This window comes from Silurus meridionalis, chromosome 11 (assembly GCF_014805685.1).
Source record: "Silurus meridionalis isolate SWU-2019-XX chromosome 11, ASM1480568v1, whole genome shotgun sequence".
Taxonomy (NCBI): Eukaryota; Metazoa; Chordata; class Actinopteri; order Siluriformes; family Siluridae; genus Silurus; species Silurus meridionalis.
Window position 1 is genome coordinate 11,344,881 of NC_060894.1, and position 15,048 is coordinate 11,359,928.

General features: G+C 39.6%; 1 protein-coding gene across 2 annotated transcripts in view; it reads right to left on the reverse strand.

Moving 5' to 3' along the window:
- The window catches only part of rph3aa (rabphilin 3A homolog (mouse), a), a 39,984-nt gene extending 33,170 nt beyond the window's left edge, over positions 1–6,814 (reverse strand). For both annotated transcript variants that reach the window (XM_046862065.1, XM_046862063.1), the window contains exon 1: positions 6,691–6,814. The gene's annotated coding sequence lies outside the window, so the exon portion shown is untranslated. The remainder of the gene's footprint in view (positions 1–6,690) is intronic.
- Between the last annotated feature and the right edge of the window lie 8,234 nt (positions 6,815–15,048).

Genomic DNA, 15,048 nt, shown 5'->3' on the forward strand with positions numbered 1-15,048 from the left:
GAAGCAGGCTACTCTAGATCTTCCACTCCAAGCCATGTAAACCATATCCTCATGAAACTGGCTTTTTGCTTGGGTTCAGTGACATGCTGAAACTCCTTGCTCAAGTGAAGGGATGTTTCTTCAACTTTGTTCTAACAGTTTAAGTAAGGACCATATATTGCAGAAAAGTCAGGTGTACCTCAAAGTTTCTTATGTATGTCTGGAGAACCTTGGCTTGGCAATCCTACTGAATTGTTTTTTTTTACTATTACAGAAGATTCCAAGAAGCTACAAACATGTGCTTTATAAAAGATATGTTTGTTCATTCAGTATAACCAAAGTGTGGCTATAATACCTATACTGATAATAAAGCTATTATTATATTATTAAGTTCTGATAAGACAACGATTTTGCTCATCGGCTCAAAAACCAGTACACAGAAGCTCCAGCATTTCTACCTGCATTAGGAAGCATGGGCTGTAAATACTAGTTCAACAGTAATAGACCTGGGAGTTATTTTAGACAGCAACTTGTATTTTAAAAATCATATCACCTTTATTACAACAACAATTGTAAGCAAGACAAGGAGACGTGGTGGTGGAATGAGGAAGTGCAGGAGAGCATAAGGAGAAAGAAGTTGGCAAAACAAAAGTGGGATAGACAGAGTGATGAGAAAAGTAGGCAGAGTACAAGGAGATGCGGCAGCAGGTTAAGAGGGATGTGGCAAAAGCCAAGGAAAAGGCATATGAGGAGCTGTATGAGAGGTTGGACACTAAGGAGGGAGAAAAGGATTTATACCGATTGGCCAGGCAGAGGGACCGAGCTGGGAAGGATGTGCTGCAAGTTAGAGCAGTAAAGGATGGAGAGGGAAATGTGTTGACTAGTGAGGAGAGTGTGTTGAGAAGATGGAGGGAGTATTTTGAGCAGCTGATGAATGAGGAAAATCAGAGAGAGAGAAGGTTGGATGATGTGGAGTTGGTGAAGCAGGATTTAGATAGAATTAGTAAGGAGGAAGTGAGAGCAGCGATTAAGAGGATGAAGAGTGGAAAGTTGGTTGGACCAGATGACATACCGGTAGAAGCATGGAGATGTTTAGGAGAGATGGTAGTGGAGTTTTTGACCAGATTGTTTAACAGGATTTTGAAAGGTGAGAAGATGCCTGAGGAATGGAGAAGAAGTGTGCTGGTACCGATCTTTAAGCATAAAGGAGATGTGCAGACCTGCAGTAACTACAGGGGAATTAAGTTGATCAGTCACACCATGAAGTTATGGGAAAGAGTAGTGGAAGCCAGGCTGAGAGAAGAGGTGACCATCTGTGGGCAACAGTATGGTTTCATGCCGAGGAAGAGCACCACAGATGCCTTATTTGCTTTGAGAATTTTGATGGAGAAGTATAGAGAAGGACAGAAGAAATTGCATTGTGTATTTGTGGATTTAGAGAAGGTGTACGACAGGGTGCCAAGAGAGGAGTTGTGGTATTGTATGAGGAAGTCAGGTGTGTCAGAGAAGTATGTGAGGGTGGTGCAGGACATGTATGAGGACAGTGTGATGGCAGTGAAGTGTGCAGTAGGTACGACAGACTGGTTCAGGGTGAAGGTTGGACTGCATCAAGGACTGGCCCTGAGCCCTTTCCTGTTTGCAGTGGTGATGGACAGGTTGACAGACGAGGTCAGACAGGAGTCTCCCTGGACTATGATGTTTGCGGATGATATTGTGATTTGTTGTGAGAGTAGGGAGCAGGTTGAGAAGAGCCTGGAGAGGTGGAGATATGCGCTGGAGAGAAGGGGAATGAAACTCAGTAGAAGTAAGACAGAGTACATGTGTGTGAATGAGAGGGAGGGCAGTGGAGTGGTGCGGTTGCAGGAGAAGAGCTGGAGAAGGTGGAGGAATTCAGGTACCTAGGGTCAACAGTGCAAAGTAATGGAGAGTGTGTTAGAGAAGTGAAGAAAAGAGTGCAGGCAGGGTGGAGTGGGTGTGGGAGTGATTTGTGATAGAAGAGTATCTGCAAAAAATAAAGGGAAAGTTTATAGGACTGTGGTGAGACCTGCGATGTTGTATGGATTAGAGACAGTGGCATTGAGTAAAAGACAGGAGGTGGAGCTGGAGGTAGCAGAGCTGAAGATGTTGAGGTTTTCGTTGGGAGTGACGAGGATGGATAAGATTAGAAAGGAGTTTATTAGAGGGACAGCGCATGTAGGATGTTTTGGTGACAAGGTGAGGGAGGCGAGATTGAGATGGTTTGGACATGTGCAGAGGAGGGACATGAATTATATTGGTAGGAGAATGCTGAGGATGGAGCCACCAGGTAGGAGGAAAAGAGGAAGGCCAAGGAGGAGGTTCATGGATGTGGTGAGGGAAGACATGCAGGTAGTTGTTGTAAAAGAGGCAGATGTAGAGGACAGGGTGGTATGGAGACGGATGAGCCGCTGTGGCGACCCCTAATGGGAGCAGCCGAAAGAAGGAGAAGAAGAAGAAGATTACAACAACAAGCTTCTTCCACCTTAGAAATATTGCTAAGCTAAAAAACATGTTGTCTATATCTGATGCAGAGAAGCTCGTCCACGCATTCATGACCTCCAGACTGGACTATTGTAATGCATTAGTAAGTGATTGTCCTGCATCATTAATAAACAAGCGACAGTAGTCCAGAATGCTGCAGCCATAGAATGCTGCAGAGTTATAAAAAATATATGATAATATAACCCCAATCTTATCATCTCTACACTGGCTACCTGTTAAGTTTCGACTACAAACTACTGTTACTTACCCACAAAACCCTAAATGGTTTAGCTCTCATGTATCTTTACAGTCTTCTAAGACGCTACAATCCGTCACGCTCCTTGAGATCTTAAAACTCCGGACTTCTATTAGTTCCTAGAATAGCAAAATCCACTAAAGGTGGTAGAGCATTCTCACATTTAGTCTTCCTGACAGTGTTCGGGCTCAGACACACTCTCCCAGTATAAATGCAGATTAAAAACTTACCTTACACATAACACTCATCACATATCCTAACCTTGTTCTCCAATACATCTGATCAAATGCACATTATCAATTTGTGCTTGTTAATACATTTTAACAGCAGCTATGCTAATTCCTCTCCACTGCTTCTCTTTCTCTACCCATCCCGAGGATACTTCAGCACTTCACCTCGTGAAGATTATGAACCTTTAAAGAAGTAGATGCCGAGCCCTGGGTTAGAAAGGACTGTAGAAAGGACATTACTCACAATCTTACATTCCAGTGCTTATGTTAGTCCTCACACTCCGGTGTTTTGTATTGTTTTTAAGATTTATATCACCCAAATGAGGATTGGTTCCCCTTTTGAGTCTGGTTCCCCACAAGGTTTCTTCTTTATAACATCTAGGGGAGTTTTTCCTTGCCACAGTCGCCACAAGCTGCTCATCAGGGATAATTATACATCATTCACGTTTATTTAAATTCTGTAAAGCTGCTTTGAGACAATGTCCATTGTGAAAAGCACTAAAGTAATAAACTTGACTTGACTTGACTTATTAGAATCTTCTTTGTTGTGATGAATCCAGAGACAATTCCCAGAAATAGTTAGTGTGTGGTGGGACTACACCCTGGGATGCCAGTCCATCACAGCATACCATGCACACACTCATTCATATCCCAAAGGATTTTCTTTTTTGGCAGAGAACAGTGGACTTATTTCTTTGCACATACTTTACGCTTGTAGTTATGCATGGTCTAATCCATAAAGCAGGATAACCAGTACAGTGCTAAACATTAACTCAAGGGACTTTGTTATAGATGAAATAAAATCCTTCTTGTGTATGAGGTTGTCAATACAGCGATGCATGGTCTGCTACAGTACAGTAAGTTGCTGGGAGAAACCCCTTGTCACTTAGCATCTACTGCTTGCTGTGTTACAGACGAACTGTCACGAGCCCAGGGAAGGGAATGGCAAATTGACATGAGGCGGTGGGGGAACAACCAGCGTTTTAGCTGCACACGACTGTGTGGGATGACTCTGGGCTGAAGTGTTCAGTGTGTACGCACGTCTGTTTACATAATTCATGTCCACTACAAAGCTCTGGAGAAATGATTCAAAATATTTTTTTTAAAGTCTGTGATTACTGAATGAAGGAAATACAGAAAATGATTCTCCTAAATGTCAGCATTGAATCTTATTATATAAGATTTCAGTGATGCTTAATATATATTGTAATGCTACCACACACACACACACACACACACACACACACACACACACACAAACACACATCTGTATTAACACATCAGATCAACCTCCCACCCAGTTTCACTCAGAGGAAGAAGCTTACCATCTTATTAAGACCCAGTTCATCCCTTCATCACCATTCTGAAGACTTTTTTTTTTGCTCTCATGAGATTAAACTGTGCTTCAAACCTAATGCTATTTTACAACTGTAGTGCAGGATGTAAAATAAAACACTGTGAGGCATTTGCTTGACCCTCTGTTTAAGCTTCAGGAACACACACCCCTGGCTGTAGAGTGTTTATTAACGCCACAGCTACCATTCCTCTGTGCCAGAAATTCCCGCAGGGAATTTTGTAGGAGGCGTTTTTCCAGCACCAACAGGCAACAACACATTTGTCCAGACCAAAAAAACGCCTTGTCTCTTAATTTCATTCTGTTATATCGATCCATTACAGCTCCCTCTGTGTCAGGAAAGCCCTTCTACAAGACATCAACACAATGTGCCCGTGCTTGCGATGTGACACGAGATGCAGAGCGAGCATTTAAGCAGCTGTTCAGTCTCAGGTCCCCGTTAGCAGACTAGTGCCTTGTTTTCTCTCTGTTACATTTACTGATAGACCATATCACATCTCCTATTGCTCTGACTATAATACAATGATCTGAAATACAAAACATCAAATAAAAAAAATCTAAACAATTCCTGACGTCCTGACTGTAAGTTGTTCAGCATGGCTATAATGCTTGCATCGTTATTGATGTCCACTTGAGTCCAGTGCATCACACAACTAACCTCAGGCAGACATAAGATCCACTATATGGACAAAAGTATTGGGACACCTGATTTTTCCAGCTAAAAGTGGTTCTTCTTTAAACGGCTACTACAAAGTTACAGGCACACAATTATATATGATGTCTTTGGATATGGTAGCATTACATTTTCTCTTCACATCTCAACCTCTCTGAGCATTACAATGATATCTTCATCTTCATGAAGATTTGGCTTACATGTATTTGGAGTGGAAGATCTTGAGTAGCCTGCTTTAGAGATCTGACCTCAACCCGACTGAACACTTTTGGAATGAACTGGAATGCTGACTGCACCTAAGGTCTCCTCACCCTACTACAGTACTTGACTTTACTAATTCCCTTTCGGTTGAATGAGCACAAAACTCTACAACCACACATGTAGTGGAAGATCTTTCTAGAAAAGTGTAGGTTATTTTAACAGTAAATATGGACTAAATGTGGAATGGGATGTTCAGCGGCATCTATGAATCTAATGGTTAGGTGTCTACAAACTTTTGTAAATATTTATTCATTGATGTAAGTGTTGAGGCAGAGTTTAAAAGTGGGAAAAAATTACCTATTGTTAAGACACTTTCTTCCCAAATTCTACATTTTTACAATTCACTTTATGTCAACTATCAGCGCATTAGCTCACTCCAGCATTGCACACCGGTTCCGTCATTAATATGCATGAAGCCTAATGCACCTTTTCGATCTGCAAGCCACACCTACAACATAATAAAAACAAACAAATAATTAAAAAAAAGTTTTAGTTAGAGCTGATAACTTCACCTTCAGTAAGAGGTTTAATAGAAGTTTGATAAATTAATCTCTGTCCTCACATCCAAAATGTACCATGGATTCTTTACAGTGACTACCAAAGAATCCAAAAGCAAAATAGGACACAAACGAATTCTAATCAATAATACAGTTGGCTTGAGGTTTGGTCCGTAAGAGAGCAATCATTTTTCAAGGCTTTTTAATGCTATCAGGCTCACTACCGGTCTAAAAGCTCAGAGCCTCTGAAGAGTCATCTCTCCTTATTTAATACACCGATCATGAGTCTCCTGAAGGTGTGTGCAAATCCCACTACTACTGCTCCAAATTACTATTGTCGGGATGCTCTGCACGCCATAAAAAGTCCTCCCTGGTCATGCTCCGAAAATGAACAATGAGACCCAAAGGTACGCTTCAACAGTTAATTTCAAAACCATTCAACATACATTATTTCCAATAGCATTATATCATATATAATAATTATGTGCAGCTCTCTATACATTTAAATAGTTATGTGAAACAAATGAGATTTTTATGCATAAATTCTTTAGATACTTCTAAATTAATTGATTAATTAATAAATAAAATTTATTAAATATTAATGTTAGATCAATAGTCATCACAAATGAACTTGCAGAACAGTGATTATGGGCTTATTCAAAGATTTTGTGGTTCAATTCTAATCGTTTGCATGCCTCGGCACTGTTGGAGAAAGTAGTACTGTTTATTGCTACATCATTTCAGTCTCTTTAGTCATCCAACATCCATACATATCCCTATAGTGTTGTATGGTTTAAATAGTGTTATGTCAATGCAATCAGCAACTTGCATGACCAAAATTCAGAAAATCATACTTTGCCTGTTCCTGATCAGAAACTCCAACTCCACTAAAGGAAGAAGATATTATTGAAACTTGGTGGACATTGTCAGAAAAAACTTACCTTGTGACTGATGATCTGTGCTGCGTTCCGACACAGGAGAAGAAAGGAGAGGAGTGGAATGAGCTCACGCCTGTTTCAGCTGGAGCTAAACGCCTATCAGTGTCTCCTGCTCACACTGTCTCTTCAATGTACTGCTGCTCACAGAGAAAGAGAGAGAGAGAGAGAGAGAGAGAGAGAGAAAGAGAAAGAGAAAAACCTCCACCCCCTCCTCAGCCGCCTGCATTAAATCACAGAATTGCTGAGCAAAAAGCTCCTACCTACCATGCACTAAGGCTTTTCCTCCCTGATATATGATTCACAATGAATAGTAGTGCTCTTAATTTCTACTATAAGAACATTCCCAAGATAATTGCCCCACCCCCTCCCCCCACCTTATTGCTATGCCATTAGGACTAATATACGTAAAAGAAATCTCTGACAGATCAAATATGGCTTTATTTAGCAATAATGTACATGTATACCATTCACACTGCACTGCCACCACAGCTTAGTTGCATCTTACTCATTAGGCTGCCTTCCATTAAAGACAGAATACAAGAAAGCACTTGAAGGTGTTACAGGTCTTGCTCGAGGACCCAAGCGTGGCAACTTGACAATGCTAGGATTTAACCTATTAGCCTTTTAATCAGTCGACCAAAGCTTTAAGCACTCAGCCAGCATTCTTTTATAAAATCACATTTTTTAATCAAATGCCTCCTAGTTTTAAAGTTAAAAAGAAAAAAAGATCTATATTAATTTGTAATTATTATCTAGAGCTATATACATTGGGACAGTTCATTAGGAACCCAATTGTGGCAGCATTGATTTCACACAGGGTTTGAAACTCCCACCTCTTCTATCAGTATCCCAAAGTCCTAACCAAACTAAAGGAATACTGTACACAATGTAGACCTTGCATGACCACAGGTTTATAGACACCTGACAATCATGCCCACATGTGAGCCTTCGACAAACTATTGCCACAAAGTTGGGGAAAGGACAGGATAGCTGAAAGCTGAATGTAGCAGTTTATGTTCCTTTTACTAAAACTAAGAGACCCAAACATGTTCCAACATGACAATGCTTCTGTGTGCAAATTGAGAGATATCAGTTGACCTGCATACAGTACTGACCTCAATCCAGTTGAATTTTATTGGGATAATTTGAATGACATTGCAATGCCAAGCCTTGTGAATAAATAGGTATAATTTACCACAGCCACACTACAAAATCAAGTGAAAAATCTTTCCAGAAATTGGAGGTTATTATAATAGTAAATCTGGAGTGGGATGTTCTAAGAGCACATATGGGTGTAATAAGCAGGTGTCCACAATATTTTGGCCATAGTAAACTCAACATTATTATAATTTTTTTTTTTTAAAAAGAACCTTGTGTTCAAATAATTGTGATAAGGCTGCAAACCCATTCCAACATGTCCTCCATTAAATAGAAGTCACCTGTGTTCTTTTTAGCAAGCTCAAACATTCATATCCCTACTGAAGTGACTTTAGAGAGTCAACAAAAAACTTACGTCAACTTTCTTGAAGCATAAAAAAAAGTTCAGTCCAAAACAGTTTTGCTCAGAGTCGATACTCAGCAATATCAGGAAAGCATAAAGCAGAGACAAAGAGAAGGATATAAATACAAATAAGATAAAGTGTTTACGGATACAGTTACGAGCAACAGCCATCATTCAGCAGGGGAAGGAACAGAGATACAAAGACATTAGAACAGACTGGAGAAGAAGAAGAAGAAGAAGAAGAAGAAGAAGAAGAGGAAGAAGAAGAAGAAGAAGAAGAAGAAGAAGAAGAAGAAGAAAATCATTAAAAGCAAAGGGAAATAAACCTTTATTTCTATTCAAAAGGATCATTACACTCTAGACACCTACATTTATTGCTTCAATGGCCAGTATTCATTCTTTGGATGTAAAAGTATGCTTTCTTTCTTTCTGGAATATTAATATGTATATATTAGACTCACTCTAATTGGTTAAAAACAAATTGGGGAAAGAAAACATAGCTGTTTTACATACTGTATGTTTCAGTGTAGAGAGAAATACATACAGTAGCTTCATACAAAAGCAATGTTCTAGACAGCTTGCCAAAAAGTGACCCCATTTTACCTTAGCCTTTAGACCACCCTTCTTATCTCTATACACCTGTATCAAACTGACATTTTAGCTCCAGTCCTGTGGATATACTGCCCAAAAATTTTCCCTGCATCTTCACCTGGGTATGAAGATGTCAGCAGAATTACGCTAATTATCCCAGCAGATACGATTCAGGGCTTGCAAATGAGCTCATGTGCTGGGTCAGGTGTATTTGTAGGGAATTACAAGACAGGGCTATAAATACTCTGGAACTTTTTCCCACACTGTCCAGCAGCTTTTAAAAGAAAAAAACAAAAAACAAAAAAAACCTGGAGTCAGAAGCCCTGCTAATGCATCACGGCTTTATTGCCACCTTGTGGCAATTGTTCATTGGGAAAGTAAAACAGGCCATAATTAAGCCTGGAGAAGTCCAAAAAACTCTGTATATTCAGTAAATTTCTGTGTGGAGCTAAGTGTGTTAGATTAAATAATATTTGTTTATGGTTGTATTCTCAGAACAAATAGGAAGTTACATAATATAAATAAAATGAAGTAAAATGTAGTTAAACCCTTATGCTTTGTGTAGGGTTCAGGAGCTGGAACTCTGAGTTCAGGGGCAGTGTTTAGGTCACATCAACTAAAAAACGCTGCAGGTGTGTGACTAGAATGAAAAAGAGCACTACATAACCTGAGGCATCACCCAAATGCACACTGTCACCGACACCCTGTGGCTAATTTTAATTTATTTTAGAGCACGAATCTTCAATCTCTCTGCTGGGGCCTCTGCATTGCAGGGTTGTTGTGGTTTTCTTACATCTACATCTGCTGACTGGCTATGCAAAAAAAACACCAGAAGTGATGCGACCTGCTGTAACCTGGCTTAGATACATGTTTTAATTATAATTTTTTGGCTTTTGGTTGATAAAATTCTAATCCTTTCCTAATTTTAATTTTCAGATTTGGTCATGGTGCAGGTAAAAGAATACAAATAAACAAACAAATAAATAAATAAAAACCCTGCTACTGCCTCAGAAGCACTGCGTATCTGATGAAGGATCTATGTCCAAAGCATCCTGTTTCTTCGGATTCTTTGTGCTCTTTGTAAACCAATTTCGTCCCCCAACAGAAGCCAGGTTGAACACAAACCGGCATGGGGCAATAAACAGAAACGTCAGGCCTGCTCATTAATTAGATCCGACCGTCAAACACCTCAGGGACGCTGTATCCCATTAGCTGGGTGGTCCTGGTGGTGGCATGGAGGATACCCAGCAGGGTGATGTTAGCCAGACAGTGGTGTTTGAGAATAGTATCTTGAATAAAGGGCAAGGGAAAATAATAACAGTGGTGTGTAGACTGTTAATATTAATGACAGACTCATAATGCTCAGTAATTTCATGGATATTTAGGCTGTTGATCTCCAGCTGCACAAAGCGGTCTCCAATTGAAGAAAACTCCATCAAGAGGGAGGGCATCGGGATAAATTATACAGACCTGAAAAGAACATTTCATTTCCTCATTTCTTATGTACACAGAACATTATCCCCCATTTTCCGCCTTTCCCAAACTTTGTAATATTATATATATATTAGGGATGCACCGAAATAAAAATTCTTGGCCGAAACCGAAAACCGAAAAAGGAGGAAAGCAAGGCCGAAAACCGAAAAAACCGAAACACCGAAAGAAATTATGGCAATTATTATTACCATTGCATTAATGGCTATGACTGTGTACTACACTTACTAAAATCAAGGCATTTCAATTGCATAAATTATTAAATATTAAAGTTTCAAAGAATTAATCAATTACAAATTATGAAAATATTTATTTATAGCACATTGCAACAATGCACAGGATAAAATAAATTAAAATGTAGTCTTAAATGTTTAACTTAAATGCACTCATGTGTACATTAAATAATAATGTACAGGCCCTCTGGCCTGCTGAAAGGTTGTACAATTAAATATGTTCTTTCATAAAAACAAAGTGCATTCAAAACAAGTGCAACTGCTTAAAGATACAACAATACAACACTATCACTGGGAAACTTCCTGCCTTTTCAAAAACGTCCGCCACAGACGGAATGCGCATGCTCGGAGGGGTTTTGCTTTTCTGTGCGTTTGCGTTGCTCTGATATTCAACATAGCGATCGGATGTTTGGATTTCAAAATAAACCCGACGTGGAGAAAGTCTTTGCAGACGAAATTTCGGCATTACATGTTTTGCAAATCGCTATCCGTGGGTCTTTCTCAGATATACTGAAACACGTCCACACCGCAGACATGTTGTAGTAGACATGCACGTGCAGGCAGCGGTTTCTGTTTGCGTCATCACAACAAACTGTTTCGGCCGTGTTTTTTCGGTGATCAAAGTCTTTCGGCCGAAAACCGAAAATGCACTTTTGGTCCATTTTCGGCCGAAAATTTGCGGTGGCCGAATATTCGGTGCATCCCTAATATATATCTATAATACAAGTGGTTCCAGTCATTATAGACACACTGCCTGTGCCAATACTGTGCCTTTGTTTTGTGAAAATGTTTTAGATATCATTTAGTTGCTATGAAACAAGAAAGATCTTAATGGCAAAGGTTGGTTTTCTAGACAAACAGTTGCTTTGTTGATTCTAATGTAAATTGCAGAACTAAACTAGAGCATACATTTGTCAAATTTAGCAGTCCTGGTGTTAAGTGTCCTGCCAGGTGTTTCCCCCCTTTAGTAATCATTGGTGTATATCTGTGGTCTTTGTACAATATTAACCCTATGGGCTTTACCCTGGGATTGCACAACATCTACAATGGTATGCAAACAGCATTACGGCAGGTCACCCCAAATGTCTTTATGAAGATAATCATTTGTTGAATGCCTGCTATATGGCAGCAGCTGCCTCAGATGAACCACCACTGATCATACACTTCATGTGAGCTTTTTCATCCTGAACCTGCGAAAGTGACAAATAGAATAGTGAAAATGGCATTTAAGGTGATGCCAACCTTTTTTTATCCACCGTAGAGCTCTTATCTTCCCTCTCGAGAAAGAGGTTTTGAACTGAGCTCTTGAAAACACACAGATAACAGCCATTCATGTTACCAGGAACTGTCAAATCAACTTTATCAGTACACTGACTTTCATTCTGAGCCCTAAGATTTGTGGAAGAAGCCCAGCACTAAAAATGGACTGTGAACTAGTGCAGTTATCATAATAAGATTGTTTTCATGGGGGCAGGAGATTAAAGTGCCACTTTCTATTATTAGGAGCTTTGTGTTTATGTGAGAATTAGTCTTTTTCTGGCTTTGTGAAGACAGCACTGCCATGATGCTCACTGGTCCACTGGTTCTCCTGGAACTCTTCTATTTCTCAGCCACAATAATTAAATCTGAGATCCCAGACATTCTGAAAGATCAGAAACATTTATCTCAAGAACACTGGCGCTTGTTAGCTAAATGCACATTTCTAACCGTTCCTATAGTTTGTATGTTCCTAAGTTCTTCAGAAAGTTTACCCTATATATAGCATTTCTGTTTAAGTAAGTTGGCAGTAAAAGAGGCAACATCAATTCACACCCATGTAAAGTATTACAGAACCTCTCTGATGCTAGAACTGTGTCAGTCAGAGGAAGACCACTGATGTTTAATGCTTTCAGAAGCATATTCAGTTACAGCTACATGTGCCTTAATCGATGCCATACCTATGCTTTTCAGAAGTGGTCTGCTGTAGAAAAGCCTGTCCGCTCTATGTCTGGATTCCAGGAATTGCAATGCAGTCATGTCAGCGCTTTCTAAACATAATCACCCATCATAAATATACCTGGATAATGTCAATTTGATTCAAAAGATCTCAATTCCACTGTTGACTATAGTGGGTTATATCACAGCCTTCCTATAGTAACAATAGCAAATGCTTTACAATGTGTTTAGCTTCATTTAACTACATAGTCAAGTTGGCTAATCTGAAGCATTGACATTTTTTTAATCTTTTTTTTTTCTTTTTCTTTTTTACAGCAGCTGCATCTAGTGCTTGTAGTAAAATTAGCATATCCCACTTATAAAATATTCAGAACCATACAAATAATATCCACTTCAGCCTCGCACTTAACTTTATGCCCAGCAGATTTAAGAACCAACACCACCAGGTTTTTCCTCTCCAACATATTTTAAGCAACTCAGAAAGAACCTAGTCCATTACATCAAGTGTCAAAAGATTTGTGATGTGCTCAAACAGCTGTCTTGGTTTACTGCTATTACTGTATTACATCCCATAGGCAGTGCAGTGCGCACAGCTGGCTTTTCTTCTAACATACACACTAAACTCTTTCCCACAGTGCTCATTCAGCTGAAAAGGACAAAATTATCACCCAACACAACACATTTACCCCCCACCGACCAGTCCCTGCCCTCCCACCACCGCCCACCCCCTACTATTTACTGTTCTTTTTTTTTTCCCCCATAAGAGATGTTTTATTTATTTGGCAGATGCTATTCAAAGCAAACTTCATGTCTAAAAGTTCAGAACAAGCTAAGCAGTTTAGTCTCTCAAACAATTACAGATTACTAATCTCAGAGCCTCCATGGCTCATGATATTAAAGTATTCAAGTATCTTCAAAAAGCCCATACATTGTATTGTAATGTATAAACAAATAGCATCAGGGCCAGCTGTCACGTAAGGTTTTTTGTGATGCTGCACCAGTCGGAAAGTTTTTGGTATCTGAAAAAGAAAGAGAGAAAGAACAAACACAGCAGCACACAGCCCACCGCTCTGATAAGCAGTTTGCTCTTAATGCTTTCCTCCTCCGCTCCCTTCCAGTGGTAAACCCCTCATTTAATGCTGGAGCATGTGCTTGCAGCCCAGTAAGACTTGCTGGCTGCTTTTCCTGCAATTCCACTTGCAGGGATTACCCTCGCTGAAGAGAACACTACACAATGATAAATCGAAACGCTGTGGGTTCCTCCCCCGAAAACACATTTCAGACATTTTTTCCTCAGTGACAGGCAAGTGAAGGTTGTTTGGGAAATGAAAGTCCAGGACATTTCTTTCAAGTGCAGCCAACTCATGAGTTCTGCCACAACAGCCAGAAAAGCAAAGTTTAAATGCAAACTACTTAATATAAAGAATGCACAAGTCAGTCTATTTTTTTTTTTAACATAAACTCCAAAATTAGCACGTATATAAAGTAATGCCAGTGTATACACAATACACAGGACGGCTTTTTTATGGGGCAGCGTTCAGTTTTCGCTTCGCTTGAATTAGGAGACCCAAATTTGTTCCAGTGTGACAATGCTCCAGTGCACAAAGCCAGCTCCATGAAGATCCGGTCTACATGGCTTGGAGTGGAAGATCTTGCATGGCCTGTTATAGAGCTCCTACTTTTGATTAAATAAATTAGAACACTGACTGCACCCCAGGCCTCCTCACCCAACTTCGGTAGCTGACTTTACTAACGCTCTTGTAGCTGAATGAGCGCAAATGTCCACAAGTACACCGAAATCTAGTGGAGCATCTTCCCAGAAGAGTGGAGGTTACTGTAACAGCAAATAGGGACTAAATGTGTAATTAGATTTTACGAAAAGCACATACAAATCCGTATACAACTCTGAAATTAAAGCATTGAAAAAATAAACAGTTGAATATTGAACATTAAATAATGGAATTATTTTGTTTAGCAAAATGTAATCTAATAAAATACATTTATTTATTCAAGTAGCCACCTTTGCAGATATGACAGCAGAACACACTTGTATTATTTCTACAATGGAAATTAAATATTGTTTGGAAAGTTTTTCCCAACATTGCTGCAGAAGTTCACACAAATGTGTTGCACTTGTATGTTTTGGTATCATGAACCCCTGACCAGCTAAATGTATATCAGACGGTATTGCCTTATGCTGCAAAATGTTTTGGTTGACACACATAGCAAAAGAGCCCCAGACCATCACGATTCACTTCCATGTTTGACAGTTGGTGTCACACACCATGGAACCATCCTTTCACCTACTCAACAATGTATAAAAACCCTGTATGATGGACCGAATATTTAAACATTTTGATTCATCAGACCTTATTCCAGTCTCCACTGGTGGTGCATTATGGATGACTTTATTCTTATTTTGCCAGTTAGCAATGGCTTCCTAACAGCCATTAGACCTGTCAAACCTGCAACACAGTCCTGTCCAAATATTGTTTAAGAGGGTGTTGTCTCAGTCTGTTCCAACAATCTTTTATACAGACAGAGGGTTTGTAAGTAATCAACAAATGTTGGGACACCTGGAATTATTAGCATTAACTTTCAAGGCTTCAT